Below are 14995 nucleotides of genomic sequence, written 5' to 3'. Positions count from 1 at the left end.
AGGAAATTATTTCACTGAAATGCACTATTCTCATATTTTAGGTACAATTTTTTAAAAGCATGTTTTCATTAAGACACAGCCCCTCTACCCCCATTTCAGCAAGTTGGGACTTCTGAAAAATTATCAGCTGGTCACATGGGTCTTCAAGCACAGTTCTTCACATCTGGGTACACACCCTGCTTTGGAAGTTACAGGCAGTGTGCAAGAGGAAGAAGAGATCACCAGGCCTTTGCTGGGCTGTGTGGAAGAGCCTGGAAGGCTGCGAAGGCAGGCATAAAATGTCCCTTCTCAGTGCCAATGTCATACTTTCCATGATAATTCCAAAGCACATATTAGTTCTATAGCGGGCTCAAGAGACCGAAGGATGCAGGAGTGGTGATTCCATCTGAATTTCCTCATGTAGCATAACAACTGCAGCCACAAAGCATACATATATGTATAATGAAGAGCTGTTGGCAGTTAAGAACATGGCCACTGAATCACTGAGCAACACACAGACTAGTAAAAGTGAAGTTGTTGACTAAGCCACCAGCTCAGCTGAAACCTCACCTCTGCCTCCAAGACTTCACCCCTGACTCCTCAGTAGCCTTCCGGGCTCTTCCACACAGCCCAGCAAAGGCCTGGTGATCTCTTCTTCCTCTTGCACACTGCCTGCAACTTCCAAAGCAGGCTGTGCATCCAGATGTGAAGAACTGTGCTTGAAGACCCATGTGACCAGCTGATAATCTATCAGACCTGCCTCCAAATGCAGAAGAACATCTCTATAAGAGTCATCTGGAAAGTCTCTTTAGAGCATCCATAAAGCATGGATAGGAAAGAGGCCATAGCCAGAACTCTGCATTGCCTGTGGAAACTTAAACCAAAATCATAATTCTCATTGCTCAATCTGTTTGGAAGTCATGCCACTTTTGCCTGTGTTTTCTGCCCCATGTCTGTTGTGGATGGCTGATGTAGAAAAGCATAAGGCCCAAGAGAATCCCTTGCCCAGCACATAGCATCAGAACTATTGGATCCTACCATAGCCAGGATACATTCTGGCTAATAACTGATGAAAGATTACTTTGTTTTTTTTGTTTCTTCCACACTAAGTAAGACCAAATTGTGATAGCTCACATTTAACTTAAGTAAAAGACTGATAAATAAAATAAAAAGATGTATATTTAAAATATGCAACAGTTTCTGTCAAGCCTATCTACCTATTTAGTCACTGAAGATCTTGTGTGGATTTTGAAATTGTGACAATGGAGTGACATTCAACCAGATAGCAAGAGGAGTGAATTATCCAGTTCCAACTTGCAGGTGAACTTAGGCCACAAACATTTATGTGTTTAATATAGATTTTGCAGTCACTTCTTCTCTTCCGTCCTAAAGATTCACCACTGACTAAAACACAAATCTCTGTGTTTATTAACTTCTGTTCTAATGGTAAAATAACAAGGAAATATAAATACTGGCTATTAGAATGTGTCATAGTGGAGCAGAGAAGATCCAACTCAAGGACAGACTGCCGGCAGTGGTGGTGCACGCCTTTAATCCCAGCACTTGGTAGACAGAAGCAGGCAGATTTCTGAGTTCGAGGCCAGCCTAGTCTACAGAGTGAGTTGCAAGACAGCCAGGGCTACACAGAGAAACCTTGTCTTCAAGAATAAAAACAAACAAACAAACAAACAAAAAGGGCAGAGTATATCTGTGTATTAATGTGTGTACACAAAAGGTCTGCCTGATTTTATGCCCAAGGGTAAGGTAATAGTTGAGCAAAGTCCAAAGCAAAGAGACCAACCATATAGATATCTATAAGAGGAGTATTGCAGCCAACTACACAGGGTAAAGGTCCTAAAAATAACAATACTTGGCATGGTGTGTCTAAAACCACAGAGAGAGCAGTGTGGTGAATGTAGTGAATGTGAAAGACAGGGCTCTGGAATATGGAGGTATTGGCCTTGGTAGGAATGGAAATGGAGCCCCTGGGAGAGGCGGCTGATAAGTGTGGTATCACACTGTCTACTCAGAGGTATCTCTCATCTAGATTAGTGATGACTTGATTATGACATCAGACATGGAAACAAGGAGACTACAATAAGATCTATGTTTTAAAGGAGCTCAATATCTGGCAGGTATACAAATTAAAGATCAGACGGTTAACGGTTAGAAAAGAGAACGCCTTTGTAGTAATCCCTTCGGAGGATGTTCAATACAAAATGTCTTGAGCCTAAAAATATAAGGGAAAGATTAGCTAGGAGAATCAAAAGTCTGCACCTGTCTCTAGGCCTGACACATTAACTGTGTCAGGCTCCAAATTGCTGTCAAACTCAGCACTCTAGTCTCCATGCTTCTGTCAGTTTGAACTTCTACAAAGCAAAGAAGATATTTTCAACACATTGAAATCCTTTATTGGTTTCCTCTTTCCTGTTTCACCATAGTCAATGCCTAAACACCTAGTGTCTGTTGAAGACCTTTTAAGACCTGATCTCTGAGTTCCAGGATGTAGTTCTTCCTGCTTGCTGCAAAGGATGACACTGGCTTATCTCTGTGTGATTACAGACTGTGTTCTCTGCCTCAGACTAGTCATTTTTTTTCTTCTGAGCCTCAACTTTTAAAAGCACAATAACAACTCACTGTCAACTTCCTGAGACTAAGACATTCCACATATAAACACTGTTGTAGAAATCATGCTGATTTCTTTATGTATATCAATTAATTATAATATTTACAAGAAGGACTTCTGTGTTATATTGCCCTAGTGTCAAGGTTTCCATGACAACCCAGACAACTAGCACCCCTCAGGAACTTTTTGATACCTTGACAGTAACTCTATGTTGGAATGTGATAAGTGAGTCGAAGACAGGTTCACTCTGTACAGAAAATATATCTCTATATATGGTATGACTGAGGATTAGACAGCACTTAGTAAAAATCATGCATATAGTGAATTCTTAAATGAAGATTAAACCCTGGGAGCAATATCAGTATCTTCTTTTTGATAACAGGGGAAGCAATATTTGACAACTGTGGTATTTCTGCTTGAACTAGCCCGTCAGAAAGCTTCTTAGAGTAAGGAGGACTGAGTTAGCATCAGTCTCCTGGAAGGTTCCCAACAGCCTGATTTTTTTCTTATGGATTAGACATTGAAGCAGGCAAGCATCAGTGGCAGTACAAGAGCTAATATGTTCCTAGAGACAGCTGCCCTGCATGCCCTAGCCTTTAGCAATTGCCTGGCAACCACTTCCTGTGTACACTGTCAGGGAAATCATAGGTGCACCAACGAAAAACTCTTGCCTTCCATCCCTGCAGTAGTCCATATCTTAGCCAGAAGGCTAACAGATGTGGAAAGGTAGGTGGATCTGTACAAATCTGTCACCATGATTAGTGTCAATAACACGAGAGTCAGGGGTAAGGGGCTCCTGAGGTGACCTAAAAACATCACAATGATTTTCTACAGGGGACAGCACAATCATTTGTGAAATCAGTGGCTATAAAACACTGATGTAACTTACTGGCAAGGATGCAGCTGGAAAGAACTCTCTGGACTTCAGTTTCTTTCTCCATTAAATTAATACCAAATCCAGATACTCATTAGGATGTGGATAGGTGTTATAGAGAAGTCAGTTTCTTTGTTGCCTCTATTGTCTCCCTTCTTCCAGGGTGTTTTTCTTTATCATCTAGCTAGTTAGATTTCATCTTTCTTACATATCCTTACATATCCTTCCATAAAAATAGAACAGCAAGATAATCTAAGACCACAGAAAAAGCAAATATAAATCTTGTTATCTTCCAGGCTTTCTTATATTCTTGCTCTTGGATACTAGGATAAGGGTAGGTTGATTACAAGAGATTCAGATTAACTATAACCAAAGGTCTCTTAGAAACATCCATTACACCATCCAATTAGTTCTTAATAAAACGTGAATAATACCTGGATTATTTTCCATATACAGCCTATTTTAAATTAAAACAATAGTAGAAAGTACGTGTTCCCAAGCTAAACGATAGTGACAAATGTAGCCAGCCAGGTGCTGGTAAGCCAGTCACTTATGCTAAAGAAGAGGTTACAGCTGAAAGGAACAGAAGCACACATGTAAGATGGCTGCTCATCAAACTGCCACTCTGACAAAAAAGAGCCTTCACTGCACAAAACGTCTAAGCAGAGTGCTTCTTCCCTTTGGAGGCTGTAGTCAGTTCTGACTGTCAAACAGTAAGGTGCATGACTCAGAGAAAAGAATATTCCCACCAGCCCAGCTCACTAGGTGGCCTTATCACATTCTGTTGACTGGCAGTTAGTGTTATTTCAAGGAACTCCTTGACATGGAATTCCTAGGGACCTGGAATTCCCTCCCATGTCACTCTTGCTGAATGAAATCTTCAAAGCTAAGTGACTGATTGATTTATTTCTAGGGCAACAGTTAAGGAAATGTAAACCTTTTCCCAGAACCCATGCAAGGATGTCTAAGCTCCTCTAAACAGAGGAGAGCAAAGGATGACGGGTCTATGCACCGCAGGCCCATTTCACCTAAAATGCCAACGAAAGCACCCTGGTTCCCAACCTTAGTCTCTCAGACCACAGGCAGACTTCAGGAAAGTACTCACATTCCACGGTCACTCTGCATTGACACTATTGTAACCCCTTGACACCCACCCCCACTCCATATATCAAACAGAGCAAATAGAATTTCCTCTCTGCTGATGGATAATGGATAAACTGGAAGATTCTTGCAGGAGCCAGGCTATGGAGGCTAGATGATGGGCTCATGACCTCCTCTTTGAACTAATACAACTGGAATCAGGATCCTGTCTCTTGTCAGAAAACACCCACTTAAATTTCTAGCAAAGGAAGCAACTGGGGTAAAGGTTGGGCAATGCAGTCCCAAAAAAGGAAAAAATATTTAAGACAGATTTAAGCGAATGAAGAAGTTATGGAGAAGCCATGTGTCCCAGCCATGAGCACTTCTATTTTTGCCCATGGTCCTGACTACTTTTACATGCTAAATAATTTATTCAATGATTCTATTTATTGTCATCTTACTCCAATCAGTGCAAACTGTATAGGACCAAGGACTATTTTATATTTATTTATTTATTTACTTATTTATTTATTTATTCATTGCAGTGATTCATTCCCAATTCCTAGAGTCAGGATTGGTGCATAAAAGATGTGCAGCACACACTTACTGGATGAATTAAATGATTCTCATACGCTCATGTGCTGACTCATCAAATCTCTGGTGCTGTATCAGAAGCTGGCAACTGGGCCTGGGTACCTGCACTTAAAAATATTCACTATGCGAAATGGTTGTGCCCTCCATAAGCAGAGGTCAGCATCAGGAAGAAAAGCCAATAGAGGTGTCAGCCAGAAGAGAGGAAATCAATTATCCAGGCTCATGGCAAAAAAAAATCTCAAGCTGGAAAAGCTGGCTTCGAGCTTGGACAAAGGGTCTTCTTCTACAACCTGGGGTTCCAGAGTGGGCTCACCCTTTCCTAGCCCAGGTCTCCTTTGGTGACTGAAAGCTGTTGAGCGCATCTAGCACTGTTAGCCTACTTAAGGAAGCATCCTTAAGTAGCATTGTTTCCTTTCAATTGAAATCACAGACATCCAATCAAATCTCTTCTCACCCCCACCATGCTAGAGGCCCTAGACAAGGGAAGAAATTTTAAATTTAAATATGTTAACTCTGCATGCCAACATGAACATGAGAGAAATAAGAAGAAAGTAGAGGAGAAATAATAAAAAGAAAGGAGACAGAGAAGGAGTCAGAGAAAAGACACTTATAATTTGGACGGAGACCCAGTCAGTAAGGAGCAACCTGAGGGTTACTACACCTGGGCCTTGTACTAGATGACCACACTTGTGGAAATGATGACAACAAAGGCTGAAATAGCCGACTAAGCATGACCTACACACACACACACACACACACACACACACACACACAGCCCCACTTTCTTTATCTCCATCTCCCTGAGATTTCTGTAAATAGAGAGGTTTGTGTTACTATTCTTATTTTACAAATTAGAATGATATTTAGGTTAGAATAGTTCATTGAGAAAGGTTATTTGACCTTAAATGATGTAATGAGGATTTTTTTTTTTAAACAGGAGCTCTTGGCATCAGCTCATAGTGAGTTTTGTTGACTTCCCCAACAGGTGAATAATAGTTGTAAAAGTCAAACACTTCTGTATGAAGATACTTAATGTTGCGTAAGCTCTTAGACAGCCTTTCTTTCCATAAGATTACATGTGTGTAGGTTGCTTTATCTTTAAGATTTCTCGGTTTTCACTCCTCTCTCCTTCCTTACCATCCTCTTAGGTGGAATTTTGTAATTCTGGGGGTAGGGTGGTCATCAGCTGAAGTCTCAAGGCCAAAGATCTTTCCAAAGTCATGTGACACACTCAAGGGTTTAGCAGGAAGGAAGGCATCAAAACTGGCAGAAAAGAAATAGGTGGCTGGCAAGTGGAAACTGGCACAGAATTTCATCATAACAAATCAATACTATGTTACTAATAAACCAAAACTTATTCAAGGATATCAGTGCAGCTTACAAATTTGTTACCTCATAGTTAAGTCTTATTTCAAAAACTTAAACTGCTCAAGAATCAAACAAAACAAAACAAAAAAATTCCCAAACCCTGCAAGAACAACATATTATTGATGGCTTCACTGACCAAGCTTCTCTTAATCACTCACGTGTGCTAAACACTTAAATGCTCTGTGGCAAAGGTATCTCTCCAATGCAGTTAACACTCACTATGGTGTTACTGAAGTTAAGGTAGGACCCTCCTTTCTAGAAGATGAACCTCTTCAATTACTAGAAGATTTCAGAAGAGGAGGAACTCACTAGGCATTTTAACAATATAACTTAACACTCAAGTAGATACCCTGGAAGTTCCCAGATTCATGCACTAAATCCATGACTCTAGAAACCTCAGACCATTGCACCTCTGGTCCTTTATCAGGGGATTTTAAGGGTAAGGGAGCCAAATGCTTGAAAAACCTAACCTTTGTATTCTTAGATTCTTCCAAGGCCCTTCTGGTGGACAACAGTAACTACTTTGATTAAAATTTTCTTATCTTCTACATTAAGAAGAAATAACAGCCTTTCTTTGATAGCTAATTTTATATAGAAAAGAAAGAATGAGGTCAGGTCTTATGTGTGCTTCTCTGTGTAAGTCATTAAAAAAAATAAGATTTTCTGGCAAAACTATTTGCCATCTGAGACTGGAGACATTTAACCTTCAGAAACATGGGGTGATGAGATCAACCACTCAATAAGGTGCTTATCAGGCAAGAATGAAGACCAGAGTCTGGATCCCGAGAATGCACTTAATACCCCTATATAAGCATAAAAGTTTGCTTTAATTCACTGTGGAAGTCGATGCATGGGATCCCCAAAACAAGCAGGAGAGCTAGTCTAGCTCACTGGTGAGCTCTGGGTTATATTAAGAGATTTTCCTTTAGAGCAATTGAGAAAGATACCTGATGTCAACTTCAGGCCTCCACACTCATTATGGAACTCTGAAGAAAAGAAAAGTCTAGAAAGGAAAGAATCTAAAGGAGAAGAAATCTCTCTAGTACATGGAAGGAGAAAAATCTGAAAGGAACACATGGTGGGAATAGTGGCAGGAGTATAGGTGTCTTCAACTGCATTTCATTTGAAAATTATCCAGAGACAAAAGAGTACAGGTACCTGGGCCATATCTTCAGATACAAAATGGATAGAATTGCAGTGTTCCTGCATACACTGGCAGTTCTAAGATAGCGCAGTATTGGCACTATTCCCTGAAAAGACCTGGAATAAGGGCCAGAGAGGAAGAATAGGAAAAGCTGAGCAAAATACAGCAAGAACTCTGGGGCAGGTGCATCTGCAGGAATCACGTACTCAGGAGATCACTAGGTTAAGGAAGTGGAACTAACTTAGTGCCAGAGCATTGAAGGGCAGTCATGTGCTATGTATATCACTACAACACTGATGTGGGAAAAAATGTATTATATGACTTTGCCTCTTACAGACTAAGATTGGACCCCTTGCAGGATTAAAATAGAAAAGGTCTTCATGACTATGTGGGCAAGGAGATAGAAGACTGAGGTAGAAGGCTGAGGGGAAATGGAGTGAAAGAAACACTCATGGGGGGTTGTCAAAGAAAGAGATGAAGGCACTGAGTCATTTACAAAGTACCTAATTCATAATCTTGCTGCACATTAGTTCTGCCTCTCTAAGCAGAAAAGGGCTGGGAATACTAGATGCTACAGCAATACCTGACCAAAGTCAGGAAAAATGGAGTTTCCAGATACAAACCCTAAAAAATAGAAGTTGAAATATGCATGATCATAAACCCTAGATCAGATTTGAGTAGTGGGAAAAAAATCTACATTCCTTAAAATATAGGCTTTTCATAGGTGCTACCTATTTACCCAACTCTTAAACTCCAGAGCTAATCTTTGAGTTATATAGTAGCTCCTTTTGCTTTCTAGTGTGCCTCTTGGAACTGGGAAGTTTATCTTTATAATTCAATTTCAGGAGAGATGATACCAGAACATCTCAAATGATTTTTATAATGAAAATGCTGGTTAACTGACTTGAGTTCAATAATTTAATGAGCTGATCCCCCTGCTTCATCTTCAAGTAAAAACTTTCTTAGGAAATAGATTTCATCACTGAAAGTAAGTCTTTTTCCTGTTTGGTATCAAAACAAAATCCATGGACTTAATCCATATTAAATGATAGATAATCAAATGCAGAAATACTTCTTTTGTGTGGATCTTCTGTCAATATTCTATGTTAGAGTTTAGGAAAGTTCCTGAAAGAATATTTAATAGCTTGCCTCTAAAAACAAGCACAAATCCACACAGAAGCAGTAAAATTTCAAAAGGGAAGTTAGCTTGAAGAGGAATTTGTCAGCTCTTATTATTCAACAAAATAAATGGAGTGTTGGTGGCCTGTGGGAAAACACAAAAGTTTTACACAAATCCTTGAGCAATTTATGCTCCCTATGGCAGAGGACATGCAGTATGACCTTCAATCCAGCCACACATGTCTATCTTGGGAAAATTGTTTAAATGCAGTTGAAGGGTTACAGTGAGGCTACTTCATGATTGCCTTTTTCTGACAAATGAGGATCTATCGTAAAGATAATCCTGAGAGGAGATACTGAAAAAGTTAAGGGAAAAATTAACCGAGGGGAAATTAAAACCAACCAACCAACCAACCAACCAACCAACCAACCAAAAGAGGTAGCCATTTAGTCTTTTGATTTACAATAATTTCTTTGTTCCTCGAGTCTTTGCTTAAGCAAGAATCATTTCATCTACATAAATGTGTAGCACATCACTCACATCCATCCACCCATCTACCCATCCATCCATCCATTCATCTATCCATCCATTCATCCATCTATCCATCCATCCATCCATCTATCCATCCATCCATCCATCCATCCATCCATCCATCCATCCATTGCATCCATCTATCTACCCATCTACTCCTCCATCCATCCATTCATCCATCTACCCATCCAACAAATACTGAATATCTATAAGATGTCTGGCAATATGTAATTCACTGGAGCTAAAACCATAAAAAAAAGACAAATACAACTTTTCTCCTCATGGAATATATGCCCTCACTCAAAGTCAGTCAACAGATATTGCTCTAAATTATTACCCCAAAGTGTAATCATTAGCTGTGGCAAATTCTCTTTAATAAAAAAACAATCATATAAAACATAAAACCCTGGGGCCTGATCTCTAGGGTTTTAGCAAAGGCCCCATGAGGAAATGACATTTGAATTATTTAGAAATTTAGAAAACTACAGGAAATCAGGCAAATCAGTGGCTTCAGTGCAAAGCTTCAGCTGACCCCTTGGCATTACCCTTCTGGATAATGTGATTACTCACAGACCTACCTTCATATGATGGGTTTTAGATCATATTAGAAAATGCTGGAAATAGCTTCTATAGTTTATTTGAGATTTTTCCCTCTTGGAAGTCAGAGCTATGCAGCTGCCTTTAATTGCTTCCTAACACATACTGTTCTGGGAAGCGAGGTGGACAAGGAGCTCACTGGTCTATAGACTACAAAACATGGATACCAGATTCATCCCCACTGACGACATTCAGACAAGCCCCTTCTGCTTACTCTTTCCTACTCAACTGTAGAAATGAGGAATTCTGCTAACGATCTGGATTTAGGATACTCAAGTCCCACATTTTGGCACTCAATGCCATTTATAATACAGCACCTGTCCACCTCACTGGGACTACTGTCTCCTACGGTCAGGTTAGCTACTAAATGAAAAAAAAAAACATAAATATGACTTATATTTTCCTTTCTCAGCCTTTTATACCTAACCTCCATGATCTATCCTTAAAACCAAATTTCTCTCTGTAAAATTTCCTTTACTATTATTACTATTATTACTATTATTATTGTCCCCCACCCCCACCCCCACCCAGAGGAAGCTCTTAAAAGTTATGCAACTTTGCTCTCCACTTCTCAGTAAGAAATACCAGGCTGCTAACTACAAAGCTTATGCAAAGCCACCTGTCAAAAAAGTGACAGACTAGATTCTAAAACCAGATCTGTGCATTTCTAGGCCACCTCTCTCGACTCTATACCAACTGGTAAGATGTCCTGGGCTCACTAATGTTGCATTTGTATGCCCTCATGTTCTATTCTGTACGTCAGGAATTGGCAATCCATGGCCAATGGCCCAACCCAGTCTGCCACCTGGTCTTATAAAGCCCATGAAATTAAAATGCTTTCCCATTTTTAGATGATTGAAAGCTGGAACAAGGGAATATTTCACATTTCAAAGGAAACTTGTGAGATATTCAGAGTCAGTGTTTATAAATAACTTCTTAAGAAAAACAGCTCTTCTTATGTGTGTATTGTCTGTGTTGGCTTTCTTGTTGCAAGAATAGAGTTGAATGTCTGTGACAGACCCCATGGTCCACAAAGTCAAAAGCATTTTTATTTTTTCTCATTATTTAAAATAGTGATTATCTATGTGTGTTTATATGTGTATCATATATATGTATATATGTGTATATATATTAATTTTTGAGTTCTATGAAATTGTGCTTATACTTATATTCCATCTTCTCATGACAACACTATGTCATTTAGCATATCCATTTAAAGGCACAACTGGGACAAAGACTCTCATTATTTAACTCTTAAATTGTGGATATGTCTTTCTAAAATACTTTGTTTTTTTATTACAGAAACTGTAGCATTAATATGTTATTTCCCCATAAAAACCATAGACTAATTATCATTATTGATATTATTATAATCATTATCTCTCCTTAAATAGATGATGAAAGTGAGCTAAGAAAAACTGTTGAATTCAAACAAATATTATAATTATAAATGAATATATCTGCTGGCCTCAGAGCTCGGAAGGCTGAGAACACAAGGAGCCTGCAGTTTAACAGTCAACATCAGTAAACAAAAAGCAATGATTCAGTACTTGTTTCTCCCTGGGGAACCCTTGTTAGATATCTAGGTATTCCTGAAGCTGGAATCCCATATAGCCCCATTCGGGAAGGTCTTCTCCATGGCTAAAGAGGAAGAAAAGCAGACATGACTTGGATGGAATGACTTCTGGGTATCACTTTCTCCCTTTTTAATCTTAGAGCCATTTGATATTAGGTATTTGTGATTTTGTTATTTGTTAAAAAGATATATACACACACACACAAAGAAACCACATGCCATCTGATGTGTTTTCTAATGCTGAGCATGGTCTGGGATGAGAATACTGATTTAAACACAAAACCGAACAAAAATTATTCATATTCTGGGAAGAAAGATAGAAAAGATGACTTATGGGGATAAAATTCTTGAGTGTGCCCAACACACAAAAGCTTCAGCTCTGAGGTAGTCATTTCTGCCCTACAGGAAAGACGTTTTGAAAGGGAGGTGCGGCTCCGGAGATGTAGCACCTTTCCAAACTCTCTGATGCCACCTATAGTGAAGTCTATAAAGCAAGTGTCACTTTGGGAGCAGAATAAGCAGCCCAATGACCTAAACCTGTTATTAGGCTTGGATACTCTATACTAAGGAATGAACATAACCAGAGAGAGGCCCTATGTCCTGTGTGTTAGGAGTGCAGAGGAGAGTGCATCAGAGCCATCAATGATAAATAAATAAAACCACCTAGAGTGCACTAAGGAATGCCCAGTGTAGCATCACACCTAAAATCCCAGAAACCTGGAGGCACAGGTAGGAGACTTCAAAGCCCACTTGGGCTCCATGGTGAGAATTTATCTCTAACACCAAGTAAAAAGTAAACCAAGAAGTGCATTGAGTAGCGGCCTACCCTTTCTTCTTGCCTCTGACCATTGCAGCCTCTGTCTTTCAAGGCTACACTGTGACTCCATGATGAATATTACCTTTCAGGGCAAAAATGCATTTGGGAAATGTCAAAAGCTACTATTGATCCTAACTTTATAGTCTGTGTACATGGTCCTGACTGGGTGCACGGCAGATCAAGAACTGTGGAGACACTCATGATGATGTTATATGGCTGTCCTTGTCATAAAATACTTAGAACATGCTTCAGTTGGTCAAAATGACTAGGCTTATTGTTTTTCTAAACCCCTTTACCTCTTTGTGATGATCCAAAACCCCCTTTCCTCTCCTCTAGGAGGTCACAGGCCAAGCTTCTCCTTCCTCAGCAGCTCAGATCCTATCTTACCCAACCATGCCATTTCATCTATGTGTGTTCTAGATCATGACAGGACGTACTAAATAGAGTGCAGCTTTTGTAGTCTTTTATTCACCCACAGCTAAGTCATCAAACTCCACCATAGTCTTCATCTTTAAATGCTTTTTCTTGCTTCTTTGCTGGACACTTAGAAGCATCAAATATGTGTATGTGTATGTGTGTGTGTGTATGTGTGTGTGTGTATAGTGTATACATATATATGTATATGTGTGCATATATATATACATGCACACATACACACACATACACACATACCAGCTTGTCTAGATAATGACATGACAAGTGTTCACCAAATGTGAAGTGCCTTGCCTTTCCACATGTCTTTTACACAGCCCAAGACTCAGTAGATGCCATCGTTGGATTAGTGTAAGGTGGGGTGAATCACTGGTTGCCTTGCTTTTTTGACTTGATCTCACATTAGATTCAACAAAGACTTGGTTTTCAATGGCATGGAATCTACAGAGTGATTATCCCATCTTTTAAGACGGCCTCTTATACAGACATTAATTTTCCAAGATCTCTTGAATGTGTAAGGAACCATTTATCTGAACTGGCATCAAGCAGCTGTTGCCTAGGCGGCTGGTGGAAATGTTACAATACAGCACCTTCAGGATTTTGAGGCTGTCAATCTGCTCTGGAGAAAACACTTTGCCCATTTCTCGGAAGACTTACAAAGGCCAACTTTTCAAGAAAAGAACCAAAGGTTGCTTCAGAGTAAAACCTTAGTATAAGAATCCATGTTTGTCTGCTTCTGCTTATTCTTTAATTACTGACCTCTTATTCAAAAGCTCTGCTCCCAGGCCCTTGGCTCCCTACACTTCCCTATCAGAACAGTCTTGAGAGGGCATTCACTGGGCAGAAACCCGGTTTTAACTCTTCCACTTCCTCTTTGTCTTGCTGTATCCCAGGTCCTTAGGACTTTCTGCGAGCTGATTGTATAAAGCATTTCAGGTTCACAAATCGACATATACTAATGGCTTGTGTAGATTCATACCTAGAACCTCTTTGCTGGGCAACACCTCCGTGTTTTGTTAGGGATTTGGTCAGAATTCCTTCACCCAAATGAATGACTCTCATACTAATGGCTTCCGATTCTATGTTGGATAAAGGCTTTGAGCCCATGAAAGTTTTACCAGACTCAAACAACTTATTATAAATGATGCACCAGCCACAGAAAGAGTCTCCTTGCTTCACTTGTCGGACAGGATGTCCCCTTCTTTCTTTGAAGGCTGATCAGGAAGTAAGGATATGTGCTACTTGAACCTTCTTCTTGTCACATTCTGGACTAGAAGTGTGAATGTGAGTGCAAAGCAATCAGCTGACAAACAGAGTTGCCAGGGAAGAGAGCGTCGAGCTCTATGGAGTCAAGGCACTCTCTACTTGTATTCCAAACTCCTTCCATAAGAGCACAGCAGTAAGTACTTACCTGGGAAGTCTCCACGTCAGAAAGTGGGGGTTGTCACAACTACTCACTCCATGGTTAGTTTAAAATTTCAACATGATGCACATGTACCCATGAGAAGCTAGAGGCTGCAGGGAAGAGAGAGGAAGAACAGAGAAGGGGAAAGAGAGGGAGGAGAGAGAGAGCAAGAGAGAGGAGAGAGCATTCACACAGGGGAGGGAGGGAGGGAGGGAGGGAGAGAGAGAGAGAGAGAGAGAGAGAGAGAGAGAGAGAGAGAATGGAAAATAATCCTTCTGCATTTAATGAGGTCCCACTGGACTAGTCCTGAGTTTAAATCAAAATCCCAAAGGCAAAAGCTGAAAGCTTACATTTCCTGAGTCTGGTCTATCCCAATGGGTCAGAAAACACCTGACATCTACTTCCTCTACATCTAAGAGACATCTCCCAGGAGCCAGAACCATTTTGTTCAGAGGGAAAAGTGGGAACAGGTAGTGCTGTAACCCACTGGCCTGGTTAGCCTTAGTTGTAACTGAGAATTAGAGCTGGAGAGGTAGACAGTTAAAGGAGCAGTGGGGATCCAGACAGCCTTCTGGAATCTAGAGAAAGCCAGGGAAAATACTTGCCACAAGAGGGAGCAGTAGAATTTGGTCGGATAGGAGGTTCCTGGATAAATGTTCTTACTGGGGAAAGGGGGTAGGTATCTCATCATGAGTTTGCAGTAGACATTGGATCAAGAAGTGTGGATGGTACTGAATGATGTTGAAACACAATACATATATCCATAAGTGGCAAAGAGTAGTACTTGGACCATTAAATTTTTAACAAAAGCAATGATTGAAAAAACATGTATATATATATATATATATATAT

General features: G+C 40.0%; 1 protein-coding gene across 7 annotated transcripts in view; it reads right to left on the bottom strand.

Moving 5' to 3' along the window:
• Slc8a1 (solute carrier family 8 member A1) overlaps positions 1-14995 on the bottom strand; it is a 354487-nt gene that overhangs the window by 277472 nt on the left and 62020 nt on the right. Inside the window, exon 1 of one of the 7 annotated variants that reach the window (XM_031357164.1) lies at positions 14150-14241. The exons of the other annotated variants lie outside the window; for them this stretch is intronic. The gene's annotated coding sequence lies outside the window, so the exon portion shown is untranslated. Of the gene's footprint in view, positions 1-14149; positions 14242-14995 lie in introns of those variants that run through there. 7 annotated transcript variants of the gene reach the window in all.

The sequence above is a fragment of the Mastomys coucha genome, unplaced genomic scaffold (genome assembly GCF_008632895.1).
Source record: "Mastomys coucha isolate ucsf_1 unplaced genomic scaffold, UCSF_Mcou_1 pScaffold6, whole genome shotgun sequence".
Classification (NCBI taxonomy): domain Eukaryota; kingdom Metazoa; phylum Chordata; class Mammalia; order Rodentia; family Muridae; genus Mastomys; species Mastomys coucha.
This window is presented reverse-complemented; position numbering and strand designations above follow the sequence as displayed.